We start from the raw sequence: 17,969 nt of genomic DNA, 5'->3' as shown, positions 1-17,969 counted from the left end.
ATATATATATATATATATATATATATATATATATATATATATATGAAATTAAAAGAAAAATTAAAAGAAGCCTAAGCAAATATTTCAAGGTACTGCTTACTCTGGTCTAAAAGAAGAAGGACGCACTGAAGAATATATATGGAAGTTCTAATATATTACTAATGTTCAATTCATTAATTTTTATAGTTTAGGTATTTCATTTTAATATTAATTTCAATACCACATATATGTATGTATACACATAGTATTTCATTTGTTATTGGTGTTTACATATTGTAAATATGTATAGTGAAACCCATACATCTTAGGCATAGAATTCAGTGAATTTGTGCAATTGCATATGCCTTGGTAACACACACAGCTGTATCAATATATGAATATTCCTGTCATTACACAATGTTTATCCTGCCCCTTCCCAGGTTATCATCAACCCCCCTAGGCATCCACTGCTCTGAAATATTTCCTCCTACATTAGTCATGGATTTGCAGAAATTCACATAAAAAAATCACATGTACTTTTTTTTTAATCCCTGCTTTTTAAACTCAGTGTAATATTTGTGAGGTTCATTGATGTTGTTCCATATGTCAAAAGTTTGTTAACTTTTCTTTCTGGGTAATGTTTCATTTGTATGAACTCTAACCATTGTTTATACATTCTCTTCTATTTCAGAGATTATTTCCATTTTGGTTCTAGTAGTTTGGGTTGTTTCAATTTTAGGGCTTGTATGGAAAAAAATGGTATGAACATATTTTACTTTATAGGAGATTGCTAGACTAACTTCCAAAGTTGTTCTCTCTCTCTCTCTCTCTCTCTCTCTCTCTCTCTCTCCCTCATTCACACACACACACACACACACACATACACACACACACACACATACACACACATATTATTTTGTGTGTGAAAGAGAGAAATTAATAATGACTTCATGTTATCGGCATTAACATGAAGAAAAATTGATTTTCCACTTACTACTTAATAGAAAATATGGCAAAAAAGACTTGAATTTGAGTTTTTAAAAGACTAATTTGCAATTTGTGAAATTAAAATAGAGATCTAGACAAGGAAGTATGATACATGTGTGTGTAGTTCAAAGGGGAGATCAAGGCAGAAGTCGCAGCTCATGATGGTTTTCTGACTGATATATTTAATATATTTTAAATAAACCTATTTTGCTGGATGAGGAAAAAAATTTTGCATCACAGGACATATATTACCTGTGACACAGAAGATTGGATGGAACAAAAGACTCAAAAATTAGTAAATAATAAAGAAAAGATGTTCAAGTTCACAGCCAAAGGCAACTCATTGATTAGAGAGTTAGGAGATTAAAAAAATAGCCAAGAGTTTAAAGAAAATATCTTGAAAAACAGGAAATGTGGGAATGTTATGTACTCTGAAGCCAGGGGCAGTAAATTGTATTATTGGCCTGTTTCAACAAGTTTCTCTGTATTTGTGGCCTTTTTCATGGAATTTTGCAGCTCCCCTTGAGGGATGCAGACATTTATCCAGACCTTGGATTTGGTTTGGCCAGTAGAATGCAGCAGAAATGTGACAAGATCAAGGGGCCAGTTCCACATCTAAGGGCTTAAGAGGATGTACGTGTCCTTGATCATTCATGTTCATCTTTCTTTAGCATGAGAACTTGTTTGGAGGAGTCCACATATCCCAGAACAAGGAAGATGTGAAGAAGAGTTTCCCAGCTCCCATCTTCTCATGGCCTTTTGTTCTGTGTCCCCTTCTCATAAAAAAATCAGTTGGATTTGGGACTATTCTAAATCCACAATACCATCAAAGATATCAAGTTAATTGCATATGCCATGTCCAAATTCCCAAAGAAAGGCACATTCATAGAGATTGGGAGTTAGGACTTCTATTTCTCTTTCAGCAACACAGTTCAGCTTGAGACATGTGTTAATGTTACCTTTTCCTGTCCAGTGAAATATCCTTTTTTCACGGACAGAAGCCACGCTTACTCATGTTTTGATATCCAAGTAAATGCCTTGGAATCACTAAATATTTTCTAAAACTTACTCTGATTTGTATTCAAGGACATTGCAAAGATATCTATCATAAGTAAATAGTTTATATTCTAACACCCAGGAATTCTTTGCCTTCCTAGAGTGACATACTAAATCTGTTCTCTTAAATTCACTTGAAGGGAGTCTTCTGACTCTGAAGAGCCTTTTTTCCTCCCCCATACTCAGTCTATTTCAGCAAACATTAAAAAAAAAAAAAAGAATCTCCTCCAAGTCAGATATGATCTTTGATATGAAAGGACATAATAAATTGAAATAATTACGTAAAATTTCTAATAATGCTTTGCCCTTTTATCCTAACGGTAATCATGAGTCCACCTAACAAAGAACCAGACATTGTGGTGTCTCTTTCATTAAACTTCCTTTGTCCCAAAACGTATTGCTTGGTGTGCTCCCTTGATTTATTTCCTCTCTCTTTTGAAAAGTTCTGTTTCATTTCAGAAAAGAGAATAGTGAGTTTTCTGTAACATGCTGTTCCTGTTGTTAGGTAATTATTCTGTCTGGAAAAAAAAATATATAATAGACTTTTCACAAAAAGGCTATTCAAACCATGGTATTTTACCATGAAAATCAACAGTCTCAGGAAAATGGGAGAACTTAAGGCAGAAATGAACACTTTTTTTTCCTTACCTGGTTCTCTGCTTTTTTTTTTTCACATATCTAGCAAAAAAAAATCAGAGAGGAAAAATGAAATAAAGTTTTATGAGGGTATTTTTTAGTCTTTCACAAGTAAAGTAAAATGAATATAAAGCAAATAACATAATGCATGGTTATTTTCTTGTCTAAGAGGAATCCATTTACATAATAATAATTAGCTAGATGCATCCTTCATCACCATAAAACAAGAAAAATACGTAAATAGTACAAAAATTATGTAAATAGCATAATTAATTATATAATTAATTATTTTCCATTTCATATATTTTTTTTAATTCATTAAATTACTAACTAAATTACAATTTCAGAAGTTCTTCCTAAAATGATGACACATTGTATCTTCTAATTCATATATCTATTAAAGTAAAGGATTTAATATAGCTTTGGAATATTCAAGCTTCTCTTAATGTTAACCCCTGGCAACCACTGGACTCTTTGCTATCACTAAAATTTTAGGTCTATGAAATAAATGAAATCATTTGGTATCTGACCCGTGATTATTTTGTGTTGTTTTTGCACCAGCGCAAATTAAAACCAGAGCCTCATGCATGTTAGACACACTACCAACGACCTAAGTCTTCACCCCTGTTATATGAGGTTCAATTTTTTTTTTCACTCAGTGAAACATCCTTGAACTCCAGCCAATCTTCTGTGTACGGATAGCTGTTCATTTTACTTATAGGATATAGTTTAACATTTTAGGGAACTGCCAAATAATTGTTCCACTTTACATTACCACCTGTAATATATGCAAGTGACACAAACTCACTAGTAATTCACACACACACACACACACACACACACACACACATATATATATATATATATATATATATATATATATATATATATAACTTTAGCTTTTGCATACATGCAGTGTTATTTCACTGCATCCTTAATTGTCACTTCTATAATGGCCAGTTATATTGAATATCTTTTTATGGAATTGTTATTTATGCATATATCCTTTTTATAGTTTTACCATTTTCTTACTATTGATTTTAAACAGGTTTTTTAATCTATTCTGGCTTAAAGAACTTTGTCACATAGGTGGCTTGCACATATTTGACACAGTTTATAGCTTATCTTGTATTCTTTAGAGAGTCATTTTCAGAGCAAATAAGAGTTCTTTATTTTCTGATCATTTCTACTGAATGTAGAGAGCTATATAATAGAAACTTGACTTAGTATGTATATTTTATTGTTCAACATTCATGTGTCTTTTTACACACATCACTTTTTACATATATCACTATAAACACAATAGGGAAATATAGATAACTTAGAACAACTGAACAACTAATAAACATTCTTAAGATTTTAATGATATATTGGAAAGTTTTTTTTTTTTTTTTAAACCAGGCTTTCAATGTAAGGTAAGCATATTGACTAATACTTGTAGCAATATTTTTCATGTAGGTATGTGACATTTTGAACTTTAATTACTGACATTTTCAGCTAACTGGTTTTAATTATATTTAAAACATTTAAGCCAATTTTGTTCTAAAAGGCATTTTATTCTGAGAAATTATTTTAAGATAATACAACCATACAACTAATTATAACATAAATCAGCACAGTTTAATTTATGCTGCATCACCCAACACAGATGCTTGACAGTGAGTAAAATAAAAAGTTGCCCTTAAAGGGAACATAGTCAAACACAGTTTGAGTCAAACTTCTTTAACATGAAACCCAAATATATTGTGTCTACCCGAAGACCTCAAACCTTTTGATGCACTGTTATATTTAAGGAGGACAACAAAAAAACAAAACCAAGAAGGTTACTGAAGAAAGGATTTAGAATGTGGTTGATTACAGCATGTCCTAATTACAGAAGCAGGACATCTGAAGAGCAATCAAAAGATTCAGAATAATGAAATCATTGTGCCGACATTCACAGTAAGAATTAAATGAGAAGAAAATTTCCTAATTTTGTATGCAATCATTTAATTTTTTAAAGCAAAAAAAAAGTGTAAGCAAGATGTAAAAGTAACACATAATTACATTGTTGATAGTTAATGGGCATTATTTGAATGTCATTTACAGCTGATATTTTCTTCTCCAACATTGTATAATTTTAGACACAGAAAGGACCCCAGAGATGTTCTAAATCAAACCAAGAGCAGAAACATTGTACTTATAGGAGAATAAAAGACTTGTATCATATTAAAATGATTAATGAATCCAGAATGAGGTGGTACCCCATTGGGGTAATCAGGACTTGAGAAAGTTAGTCAATTTCCCTGTGTCTTGATTTATTCAACTGTAAAAGGGGGAGGACAGCTATACTACTCCATTATGGTTGCTATGAGGATTATATAGGTTGGTGTAAGTAGAACATGGAGAACATAACCTGGTATGAAAAAGAGCCATATAAGAATTAATGGCTTTAATTATTTTTTCAAGTCATACTAAATGTGTTAGCCAACTTTTCATTGGTATGGACATAGTACCCAGCAAGAACAATTTAGACCTAGGAGAAAAAGTTAATTTTTTGCTCATGGTTTCAGAGGTCCCATGGTTTACATGGTCAGCTTTGGACCTGAGGGGAGGCAGAACATCATGGTGGAGGGATGTAGTGGAGAGAGGCTCAGAAAGCAGAGACAGAGTGAGGGAGTCAGGGACAAAAATATATAGTCCCCAACATATGCTCTTGGTGTCCTGTCTCCTCTAGTACCTCCCCACCTGCCCATAGTCACCACCCAGGAATTTATTCCAATTATTATTCCATCAATTGATTAATACATAGATTATATGATAGCTCTTCTAATCTAATAATTTTCCATTTGAATATTCCTATATTAACACAGGAATTTGGACATCACATATTCAAAACATAATGTTCTACCCTTGTCCTAAAAAGACTCATTTTTCTCATGTCCATATCCAAGAATCCATGTATTTTTAACAATTCCACTATTGCCCAAAAGGCCAAATCCAAAATCTTATCTGATTCTCCAGGCAAACTCTTGACTGTGTGGCCCCGTAAACATCAAAAGCAAACTGTGTGCACCCAATATGTTATGGCACAGAGCAAAATTTTCCTTCAAACAAGAAAAGTAAGTGCATACAGAAGGGATGGGACCACATAAAGACAAAAATCCAGGTGGGTGAACAAGTCCTGTATCCTGTAGCTCCAAGTCTAGTGCACGTGGTGGTGAAGTGTATGTGAACTTTAAAGGGATTGGGCAGCCCTGGCACTATAGCCTTGTTGGTTACAATAAAGGTGGCCTCTCTCTTAGGCTGGCTCTCAGGAACCAGTATTCCTTATCAGACTTACCACATTTTTGGCATCTCTTAATTGTGGGGGTCTCCACTAACGTTTTTGCTTTTTACTCAAAGCTTTATGCATCACCCTCTCAGGGGCTGTGTGCAAGGATTCTGACTCTGCTGAACTTTGCCTGGTCTCTTAGGCTTTCCTTTGAAAGTTTGGTGGAATTCTTCATGACACCTTAACTCCAGCCCACTACAGAACCAGCACTATGTGGATGTGGCCAAGGTATGATGTCAGCCAGAGGAGTAGACGTTTCCCTTTGGACCACAGCTGCAAATCGCCTGAGAGCCTAGATCTTTGAGTACAGTGAAACAAATCCTGGGGAAACAACTTTCTAGGCATCCCTGTGGAAGGAAGTAGGGTTCCCCCAAGGTCTCTTAAGCAAATTTTCACTTCTACAACCTTGAGCCTAGAATAGACGTAGTCATGCTGATTCTTGATAATCAAGGTATCTTTCATGTTGTCTCTGTGCAAAGTATTTGCTTTCTTCAGTGGTGGTAATCTATTCACCAATCACAAATTCTTTGGCCCTAATATTGCCTATAATTCTCTGGTCAAACTTAAAACTCTTTAGATTTTTCTTTTCTACATTTTGCTCCCAATTCTCAGAGTATATCCAGCTGAAATCCGCCAGCAATATCCTTGCCACTGTCTGCATGATGGACTGATTTAAAATTTCCTCTGTCAGACTAATTAGTGCATCGTCTTTAAGTAGAACCATACACAGAGTTTCAGGACATGGACAAATGTCGAGTACAGCTCTAATAATCTAATCAGTTCTCCTCCTGCATTAACACAAGTGGTGTTGACAGACACCTCATATCCAAACCGTTACACTAGTGTTCCTTAAAGTTTCTTGGACCAGGCAGTCTTTCATGCCATTTCTATCAAGAGGATTGTTATTATTTATATGTGAGGTGTCCTCCAAAAGCTCATGTGTGAGATAATACATGGATGTTCAGAGGTGGAATTATTAGATTATGGAAGATGTAACCTAATAAGTGGATTAATTCACTGATATGGATTAACTGGGTGGTAAGTATAGATGGGTAGGGTTCAGCTAGAGGTCTCTGCACTGTGTACAATGTTCTGCCTCATCTTAGGCCAACAGGTATATAGTAGGCTGACCAGGGACTGAATCTCTGAAACCATGAGTCAAAAGACATTTTTACTCTTTTATGTTGTTCTTGTCAAGTCTTTAGGCCACAACTGCAACAAAGATGACTAAAATATGGATCACAACAATGTTTGCAATCAATACATTGCATTAAAATACTTTTTCACAGAAAATGAGTTTGAGTACTGAACAAGTATTTCACCAAATTTGCAGAAAAATACTTTTAGGCATAAACCTTTAGAATTTTACATTTGAAACTTGTGCCATGTTTGTGTATTAAATTAATAGGGGTAAAAGTAGACAGACCAGCATGGGAAAAGAAGAATATCTGCTGATTGTCAGAGACCATGGGCAGACTAATAGCATTTTCATTAAGGTACTGTGGGTTTTGCTAAATGACTTATCCTTATTGAGCCTCAGTGTCCCCATCTATACAATGAAACAAAAAATGGAGCATACAGCAAAGAATACCAGAGTAAGAACTGACATCCAGTTACCATTAGGGGAATGCAGATGTTTCATGTTAGAAATTTTTGTACATATATAATAGGTACATAGTCATAATAATAGGTGGATCTATGTTTGTGGCTATAGGGTAGACATTAAATGTATCACCAAAGTCTATGTGTTAAAACCTTGATCCATAGTGTGTAACTATTTGAAAGTAATGGAAATTTTGATATGTGAGGCATTATGGAAGGATTTTAGTTCATGAAAATCATGCTATTAGAGTGGATTATGGGAGCCTATTTCTCTTTTTTCTTTTTTTTTTTTTTTTTTTTGTGTGTGTGTGCTCATCATGTAAACAGTTTGTTTCACCACACAATCCTGATGTGATGTTCTGTTTTTACCAGAAGCCCAAAGTGTATGGGGCTGCTCAAACCTTCATTGGAACCTCCATAACTATATGCTAAAATAAACCTATTCTCTTTATATGTTAATTGCCTCAGGTATTTCATTACAGTAGCGGAATGTCAAGTAATACACTGGAAACATGAATTTATGTAATTTTGGAAACTTTTTTTATAGAAATTCAACAGAAAAATCAATACATGTTTGAGGGGATTACTAATCACAAAAGGAAGGGTAATTTCCAGAATACACATGAGAGAAAGAAAAGGAAAAGGCAAAATAAAAGCTGAACAGAGCTATTCTGACCAAAAGTTATTTTGAACATTTTAGACAATTCTTAATATAGGGAAATAGTTTACTGGCATATGGCATTATCAGAGGTGTTTTGAGGAATGGATTGCTCAGAAAGGTTATTATTAAAATGTTTGGTAAAACCACAGTGAACTCAACAGCAGATAGACAGGACGCTTAATGTCAGATCTAAGAATGCATTGCCTGCCTTCTTTCAAGCCATCTAGCTCACCTTCACAGTCATACCTCAACAGGTTGACTCAAGGGACCTGCTCTTGAAAAGTTCCAGACTTTGTTTAATGCCTACTGCCACTATCTTGAAATTTCTAATCCTTTTAGAAAAAGACCTTCTATGCTGTCATTTCACAGTAGGCTCTATAGATTGTATAACTCATTCTATTTCTAGGTGTATGAAATTCTAGGCAGGATTGTAAATTGTATTTTGTCAGAGATCCACTGAATCAATTAATGGAAATACTGTAATTAAAAACCATCCTATTTTTTTTTAAGTTGTGAACTTTTTTTGATTCTTTTTAGTTATACATGACAGTAGAATCCATTTTGACGTAACTATAAAAGCATGGAATATATCTTGTCCTAATTCAGAACCCAATACCTCCTTTTCCCTTCCCCTCGCCTGCTCCTGGCTCCCTTTCCTCTACTAATGATCTTTCTGCCATATTCCCATAGTTTCTTTTATAATTTAGATGCACATTGAGTAAATATCTTGCTTACATTCTCTCAGTTGGTAGGCATGTTAATTATTTTAGACAATTCTAAATGCAAAACATTATATATATATATATATATATATATATATATATATATATATATATATATCAACAAGATACCTTTTAAAAAAATTTTTGACATCTAACCCTTGGATAATCTCAATCCAGATTCCTCAAGATGCAACATCTATTAATAACTTACTCATAACACATGTAGAGTGGGGTTGGGTGGTGCCACCATTTATTTCCCCAGTGCATGTTTGGGCTGTTGGGATTTATCTTAGGGGTCTCTTATATGATCTACAGAGAACACATGTTTCACACTGAGCACTCTTTAGTTTAATTTAGCCCAGATTGTGAAAAAAAAATGTACCCAAATAAGACTGATTTTTTTTCCCAAATAATTTGGTCTGGTTTAAAAATCTTAGTTATGAACCTTAAAATAAAAACAACAGCTTGGGGCAGATGGGGAGAAATAAAACCCACAGTAAATGGATAGAGTCAACTTTGGTTTTGCCATGCATACAATGGCTATGATGCTCTACAGAATTGCTACAAAAATGAAGGTTAACATTGTCAGGCATGATAGTTCATGTCTGTAATCCCACCGACTTAGGAGGCTGAGGCATGAGAATGGCAAGTTGGAGACCAATTTCAACAACTTAAGGAGATCTTGTCTCAAAATGAAAACTTAAAATGGTCTGGGTATGTGGCTCAGTAGTTAAGCACCCTGGGTTCAATCCCCCTGTATGCCCTACTCTACCCCACAAAAAAATAAAACAAAAAGGTTTTTGGTGACTTTTTACTATCATGTCAGGTGTTGACTAAATATCTGCAATTTATTTAGTGGTCAATTTATTCTATGACCACAATGCCTAACAGAAAAAGCAGAAATGACACTGAAGCAATGGCAGTGAGCAGTAGGTATAGAAAGTTTTACATCCATATCTTTTATTTATTGATTGATTGAATGAATGATTTTGTGGTGCTGGACATTGAACCCAGGGCCTTGTGCATTCCAGGCAAACATTCTACCAACTGAGCTATATTCATGGCCCCTTATATCTATTTCCTGATTTTTCAAATGTAAACATCATCCATTGGGTCTCAGTGATAAAAGACATTGATTTAGCTCATTTCCCTTTATTCCCTCATTTTCCTCCTCTACTGTGGTGCCCATTTTTATATTTGCATAATTTAAAACGTCCTAATGTCACCATTATGTCTTTTATTAATGAGCAAGCACCTTGATTGTTCCACTACTTTCATGAGAAGTTTTTCACTCTCCACGACTTGAATGGAGGAATTATCAGCTACCACTTGGTTCTGCTTACTCTTCTTTATCCATTATACTTTCTGCCTACCAAATGTCATTCTTCAATTCTCTTGTGCATGTGTAAGGGTAATGGTCTTAATTTTGACAATAGGATGAATCTGAAAATTAAACATTATTCCAGCCAAGTAAATGATGTTCATTCAAATGAAAGTCTGAATAAACTTATGAGGCACAAAAGAAAACCCAGTGTCACTACAAAGGTGTCAGAGAAAGATCAGCTTTAAAGGGATTCTTATTATTTTTTTTTTTTTTGGTGATGCAAAATGATTTCCCTTTTTATTTTTCTTTTCATTTCATTGTGTTGTAAATTACCTACCTAGTTTTCCCTGCAGTCTGTATCTTTTGACATATCACTAAGAATGCTCTGTTGTCCAAATTGTACCATCTGCATCATGGAAGTTGTCTTCTTGGGCAAAACATCTTTCTTGTGATACAATGACCGGTCAATTCCAGTGAGTAGGATGCAGAGATGTATAATCTTGAATAGGTTCTCAGTTTTATTCCATGTCTTCTCATTTTTGTAATGCTGTAGTTTTTGTTTTTCTTTCCTTATAATCTCAGCAATACTTTCCTTACAAAGAGATAATTTAAGGTAACTATTTTTGGTCTTTGCCTTTTCTAAATATTTTTTTTAATCTTTGAATTTCTTTTCCTTGATTCAAAATCATTTTTACTTCAAAATAATTTTCGCTCTATTTTTTTTCTTACTATCCTGTTTATGGGCAGCAATTCTGACCCCTTTATGTTTCCATATCCTTTGTGTATAAACTGTCTTAATGTTTCCTTCATTCATAGATCCACTGAATCAATTAATGCAAATACTGTAATTACAAACCATCCTATTTTTTTTAAGTTGGTCTATGAACTTTTTTTGTTTTTTTTTAGTTATACATGACAGTAGAATCCATTTTGACGTAACTATAAAAACATAGAATATATCTTATCCTAATTCAGAATTGATGTTTATGAAGCCCATGCACAGGTCTGCCTGCAGTTATACTTCTAGTTTTTCAGTAAGTCCTCTTGCTACAAAGACATCGTGCCTTACTTTGGCTCTCCAACATTTCCTATTTTTATTGGAGTTCATTATTTTCTTTGCTTCATTCTCTCCCTCCTCACTTTTTTCAAAGTCCTATAACTATAATTTTAATGAACTATCTTCCTGCTTTTTTACATAACTTTCAAGAAGAGTGACTCAATTGGATTTTCAGCTTGCATATTTATTTCCCATAATTTTGCCCATAATTTCTTAATCTCTACTTGCTTCTCTGTTGTATTTGTCTGTTCTTATCTATTTAATACATTTCTCTAATGATAGTAATCAGAATATATTTAGATTTTCCAGTATGTTTGACCTATCTTCCTGTTTGCCAGTCTTGATGTTTTTCTTTAGTTCCCTGATCTTTTCTTCAGACAGACAATGCTTCTTGGGTGTCCTTTTGGACTGAACCATGACAGCACTGGTAGATTAAACTAGCTTTGAGTGCCCTGTGCTACTACAGAGCCAAGACTGTTTCCCCAGTTGGCCTATTTATTAGGTGGGCCTGCTGCAGGCAAAACTGGTCCAGAGCAGAAAGTGATGATTGCCAAGTGTCACTTCAGATAGTGGGAGCCAAAAACAGCTAGGGCCTCTTCCAAATGCCAAAAGGAGTCAAAGAACTGGAGAAGTTCCCACTGTCACTAGAAAGATCAAAGATGGTTTGTCGCTTTTAATGTTGTGTTCCTGTCCCAGGACCTGGGGGTCAAATATCAAATGATCCCAACTCTAGGGAAGGAAAGGAGGAATCTAGGGATTCTAAGAACTTAGGACTGAGGCCAGAACTGACCAATAGTTGACTCCTCAGAGAACTCTCCTGCTCCGTGATCAAAGGCCTATTCTCTCTTGTCAGCAGCCAGTGGTACAGCTGGCAACTCTGTGAGCCCCTACTGAAAAAACACTACACCCTGGGAGTCTTCCCATCAAAGGGGCATGCCCAGCTCTTTTTATAGGTAAATATTCTCCCTCCTTTCTGGAAGCCCAGTAAATAGTTCTGATTTAGCAATAAGCTCATCCCTTCTCCTTGATGTTGCAAGATAGTGTATGTTCAAGTACATGTGAAAGCCATCCCATGCAGAATAGCAATTGAGGTAAGATATCACAATGGATTACTTTTTTTCTAACATATTTTCTGACTGATGATACAACATCTGCATCTATGTATATGAAAACACATCATATATATATTGTGTGTCAGGTAAGATGATACAGGATAAGAGAATGAAAAAATAATGTTCAAAGAGCATTTCTTGAAGAGGAGATACTTACACTGAATTTCAAATTTGAAAAGAAAGGTCTATCAGATAGACAAGGTTAATGAAGCGAACAACATGTGAAAAGCTGTGAGATGTGAGCTATTATAAAACATTATGGAAGAAGTAATAATTTACCAGAGTGTTTAGCTTCATCTTAAGTACTTGGCAAAATTCTGCTGCACAGTATTGGCTCCAAGCTTCAGATCTAGGAACTGTTAAAAGCCTACATCATGGCCGTTACTGGCAGACGTAAACTTGTATTTAATCAATAATGTCAGGACTGCATTGTCTCAGCTCACACTAACCAGTTCAATTACCTCCAGTAATACTATCAAAGCAGCTCATTTGGGTTTAGAGTAAGCATCCCAATAATGATATTTAGATGTACATCAGCATTCTGGATAATTCAGAAAAAATAACTTTAAGTATGTTTGTGTAAAAACTATATCAGTTGAAACATAAATATGTGTCTGTCATTGCAAAAGTTAAGAATTCCAACAATTAAAGAGTGTTGATTAACAATGAAAGGAGTGGTTAAATAATTTTTGGAAGAACAATATATTTTTCTGAAACAAACTATGTTTAAACAATTTTAAGTTGTTAAAGATTGATGGAAATTAAATCACCAAAGTTCAAATCTCAATATGATTATTTATTTTTGTAGCATTTATAATATTAAACAAAACCTTTAAATGTTTAATAATTTAGTTTCATTAACTCAAGAATTTTAAGGAAATTTTTCTGTTAGAACTAAGAATTCTCCCATAATTTAACACCATACCATCCATGTCACTTACAAATTTCATAATAAAAATATCGTATATATGTATAACATCAAAGATAAATCATATTTGATCCAACCTTAAAGAATAATAAGAAACATAAAAAATTGTCAGAAAAAAATGAAATCATTTATATGGAACTATACATATAAATGACAATGTAACAACAACAACAAACTCATATGGATGGTAAAGATCCAATAGCAATTAAAGTTTATTATCTGCTCATGTACTGATTCAGGAGGGTGTTCATAGGCAGCAGATGGCTTGCCTTCTTCTTCCCCTATCAGACTTTCTTTCTGTATTTTGGCTTCCCAATTTCCCCAGAGACATTGTGTGTCTCTAGCAAGTGGAAAGAGAGAGGGAGCATGTCAAGGGTTGAGGTGGATACATTTACTTCTTGAAGTCTTAACTTGAAAATGCCATACATCATTTCTCTTATACTTCCCTGACATGTATAAAATAGTGACACTTTAAACTATTCTACTATTTTATATTACATACCACATATTTATCCACAGGTAGAGAAACAGATTGTTCTCTCTCTCTCTCTCTCTCTCTCTCTCTCTCTCTCTCTCTCTCCTATTATTATTATTATTATTTTCAGCTTCATGGACTAATGAACTTCATGGACTCAACCCTTTTCTGACATACTTACTTGCTGAGAGATAGGTGACTACTGCATTTCCCAGAGTCGATGAGAGAATGAATCAGATGGAAGGAGTATTTAAATAAGAAATAATTAATACAAAAAGTGTCATGTAATCATCACTGAGTATGAGTTGTTTAGTGACCACTAACTTAAAAAGTTAAATGTGTATCTTTCAGTTGAATGTTTAGAAAATAATTACAGAACAATTTATATATAACAGAATTAAGGACCATGAGTAGAAAATGGTGATTACTTTCTACATATTTTTAATATAGCCAAGGGAGAGCCATATGACATTCAAAAGAGATAGGTCATATTAATTCTATTTCAGTATAAGATTTTAAAAAGCAATAAAGGACAAACATTTCTTTGTTGAAGAAAATTCTTGGACAAAATAATTAATGCTGTATGTTATAGGCTATATTTCCTGCTCTTGACATTATTTACTAATAATGGTTAACCAAAGATAAACTAGTTTCTTCCATGTAACCACAACAGACTCCAGAGAATGTCTTCTTGGTCTTCATTCTATCACTCTGCAGCAAAGACATTGTAATAGGTGTTATGAAATGATGCAAAGAGGCAAGTGAACATTATTAGCATATCATTATCTTAAAACCAATTACTGCTACATTGTCATACTTCTGGCCCCTTAAGTTTATATATAAATTATTCAGATACATTAAAATATTAGAAATTAAAGCAAGGCAAAACAAAATGATGAGTGATTAAAATCGTAAGTATGCTCTCCACAAAATATTAAAAAGCATTGGCCACCTAGTCATAAAACTTCACTTTTGTATTCACATGGGTGAATGGCCTGATCTTCCAACATAAATCACATCTGAAATCTAAAAATTGACTACACCACACTTAGACATTTCAGAGAGAAAGAAGACATAATAAGTTGACCACAACTATCAGTAGTACCTGCCCTGTGGTGGTGGACCCAGCACAAAAATATTGTAAATTGATGTTTTATTAATAGTGCAAGTAGATATTGTAAGAACTATAGGAAGAATTCAGTATTTGAGAATGTTAAGAATTTTGGGGTTTTGCATGTTGATGGGCAATTTAAAAATTTATATATTAACATTTTAATAAGACTCATATATGTAATCTTAAAGGATTTTAAATTTATTTTCATACAGCAGAAATTAATTCCAACCATGAGGATATTTAGCTTCTGTCTTGATTCTCCCTGGACATTGATGTTAATATTCAACTTTTCATATTTGGTCAAAATGTATACTGGCTCACCCTCTCTTTACCAAATAATAGCTAGTAAAGGAAGAAAGAAGATCAAGACAATGTTAGAAAATCAGCCTGGTTCCAAGATATAGAGGGCATGGTAAGCCTTACAAAGAGTTTGGAATTTACCCTCAGCATAATGGTCAAGCCAAATGAAGAGTTTTAATGTAGAAGAGAAATGAGAAGAGATATATATCTGAAAACACCCATTCATAATCTCTTTTTTGATAGTTAGAGATTTCACATTTCAAAATATGTTGTTCAGACCTATAGTGCTTTTTACCAAAATCCCCTGGATTCCAAGGGTTAGGTAAAAACTCTGTGAGAATGCAATGTCCAAACATTTATGCTGTAGACCAAAAGTATCTTGTTGTAAGATGAAGTCCTAGATTTATGATATTACTCTCAAGTCTCCCATATTTTTCTGATCAATACCATTGAACCTCCTCTGTCAAACTAGATATTTGAAGGCATAAGTGATTCATAAAAACAGACTATCTCCCTTACAAAATTTCCATTTGAAGGAACATTGTTTCAGACAAAGGTAAGATGGGATGTAGCTGTAAGAGTAATGAACCATGTGTTTGGGCTTGTTCAAATGTTCAAGATAGGTACCATATATTATCCTGTAAAAGAGGATTTCAACATTGAGGAGTTTGAAATCACAGAGGGGAGATCACCTTTGTACTCTGAATTCAAGTATTCCTGTGATGAATTTGGACATAGTATTAAAACCCAAATGGAACACAGGAAAGAGGAAAAGATACAGACATGAAATAAAACTGTACTCTACATGAAAGGTTAAAAGGAGAAATGTCATGATTATTTTCTCAAGAACTTTTCCTTTCCTTCCCATTACTTTGTCAATGGTGTCTAAAAATCTCCCTGGAGACTCACAGACTTTCCTGCTATTTCATTTCTCCTGAAGGTGCGTCCACACATACAGAGCCCTCAGGTCTTAACAGTGGCCAAGCATCTCAGAATTTCACTTTTCTTTCTTGTTGGCCAAGTATCCCTGTGAGTAAGGGTTGTTCCTTAGGTTTACAATTTGGTGGATTTGCCCCTCATCATTTAAGTCGTCAAAATATTAGTGGTATCTTGTAAGCATTTTCTGCATTATTTTGAATTATTACTTATCTGGTCAGGTGTGATGATGCCTGTGATTACAGTGACTTGGAAGAATGAGGTAGGAACATCACATGTTTGAGGCCAGCTTGGGCAACTTAGCAAGACCATGTTTCAAAATAAACAATAAAAGAGGGCAAGAGATGTAGCTTGGTGGCAGAGCACACCTGGATTCAGTCCCCAGTAACACACACATACATGCAAGAATTTTATGTGATAAAACTTTATTTTGTTTTGTATCTAGGCAAAATTACAACTATTTTAACAAAATTCAGATATTTTCTCAAACATAATCATGTGGCTATATTCATGACTATCATTTAGTCCCGAATCTAAATTTTTAGCAAAACTCTGTAACTAATGAAACCATATTGTGCTTTTTAATTAGTCTGCTTTGGCCACAGCTCAAATTTGAAAGTATGGCTTCACATATGACTTAAAAACTTTAATAACAGTATGCCAAAATTAAACATCCTTTGCCATCCAAAAATATATGTTATCCACATGTAATTTTTAAAGTAGTTTCCATAGTATTAAAAGATTAATATGATCTAATACACACTGTTTGACAATCTGATCAGAGATAAATTTAGAATTATGAAAGTGGCATTTATGATTTTTGGACCCCAAGTGCAAGTTTGAATATTCTCTGTGACTTTAAGATGTAAATTACCTATTGTCTCCGCCGATAAGGGTTTACATCTCTGAATAATGATATTAGAACAGACATACAGCTCCTGCTGCCAAAAAGTGACAGAGTTCTGGACATTCCACATGCCTGAGCGATGGCTTCATCCCACATCACAGCATCTGCTTTTGGTAAAGTTCTTGTAGTTTTATAGCACATTGCAGACATTTTAGAGAAGAGAGAAAACTTTGGTCAAAACACAATTATCTGTAATTTTCATGTAAATTATGTTTAAGAGCACAAGGTTTTTGCATATTTAACATATATCATCACTAAGAGATGAATGGTTTACTTAGCAATAATATTCTCCTAAGTCTTCAGTGTAAGTGAATTTATAGGTTAGTGGTGGTTTCCACAAATAAACACATGATTAAAACACTGTGGCTATCTCTCTCTCTCTTGCTATCTATCTATCTACCTTCCTATCTATCCAGTAATATCACAGCAGAGAGACAAGAATCCCAGACTCAATTTAATTAAGTCTCAAGAAATAATTTCTGAAAAAATAAACTAAAAACAAACAAACAACCGAAACAAACCACACAACAGAATATAAGCTAAAAGATATTTTAAGAAATGAAACTTGGCAGCATCTAGTTCAATTTATTGTGTAGACAAGAACATTGATATTTAGGATGATAGCTCATTTTTAATGGAAGAATCCATGTTAGAGCTGATACCTTTACCAGCAACTATGTGCTCCAGTTCACCTCAAACTACTTCATTGTCTATTTCCTGAAGTTGCTCTACCAGACTTGATTTCCAGTCATTAGTGGCCATATAAGGGTGGCACCTACAGCCCAGCCTGCAGTTGGTAGACAGTACTGAGAATGAGGGTTCGAGGAACATACAGCACTGACTACCATAGAAAAGCCTAA

This window comes from Marmota marmota, unplaced genomic scaffold (genome assembly GCF_001458135.2).
Source record: "Marmota marmota marmota unplaced genomic scaffold, marMar, whole genome shotgun sequence".
In the NCBI taxonomy this organism is placed as follows: domain Eukaryota; kingdom Metazoa; phylum Chordata; class Mammalia; order Rodentia; family Sciuridae; genus Marmota; species Marmota marmota.
This window is presented reverse-complemented; position numbering follows the sequence as displayed.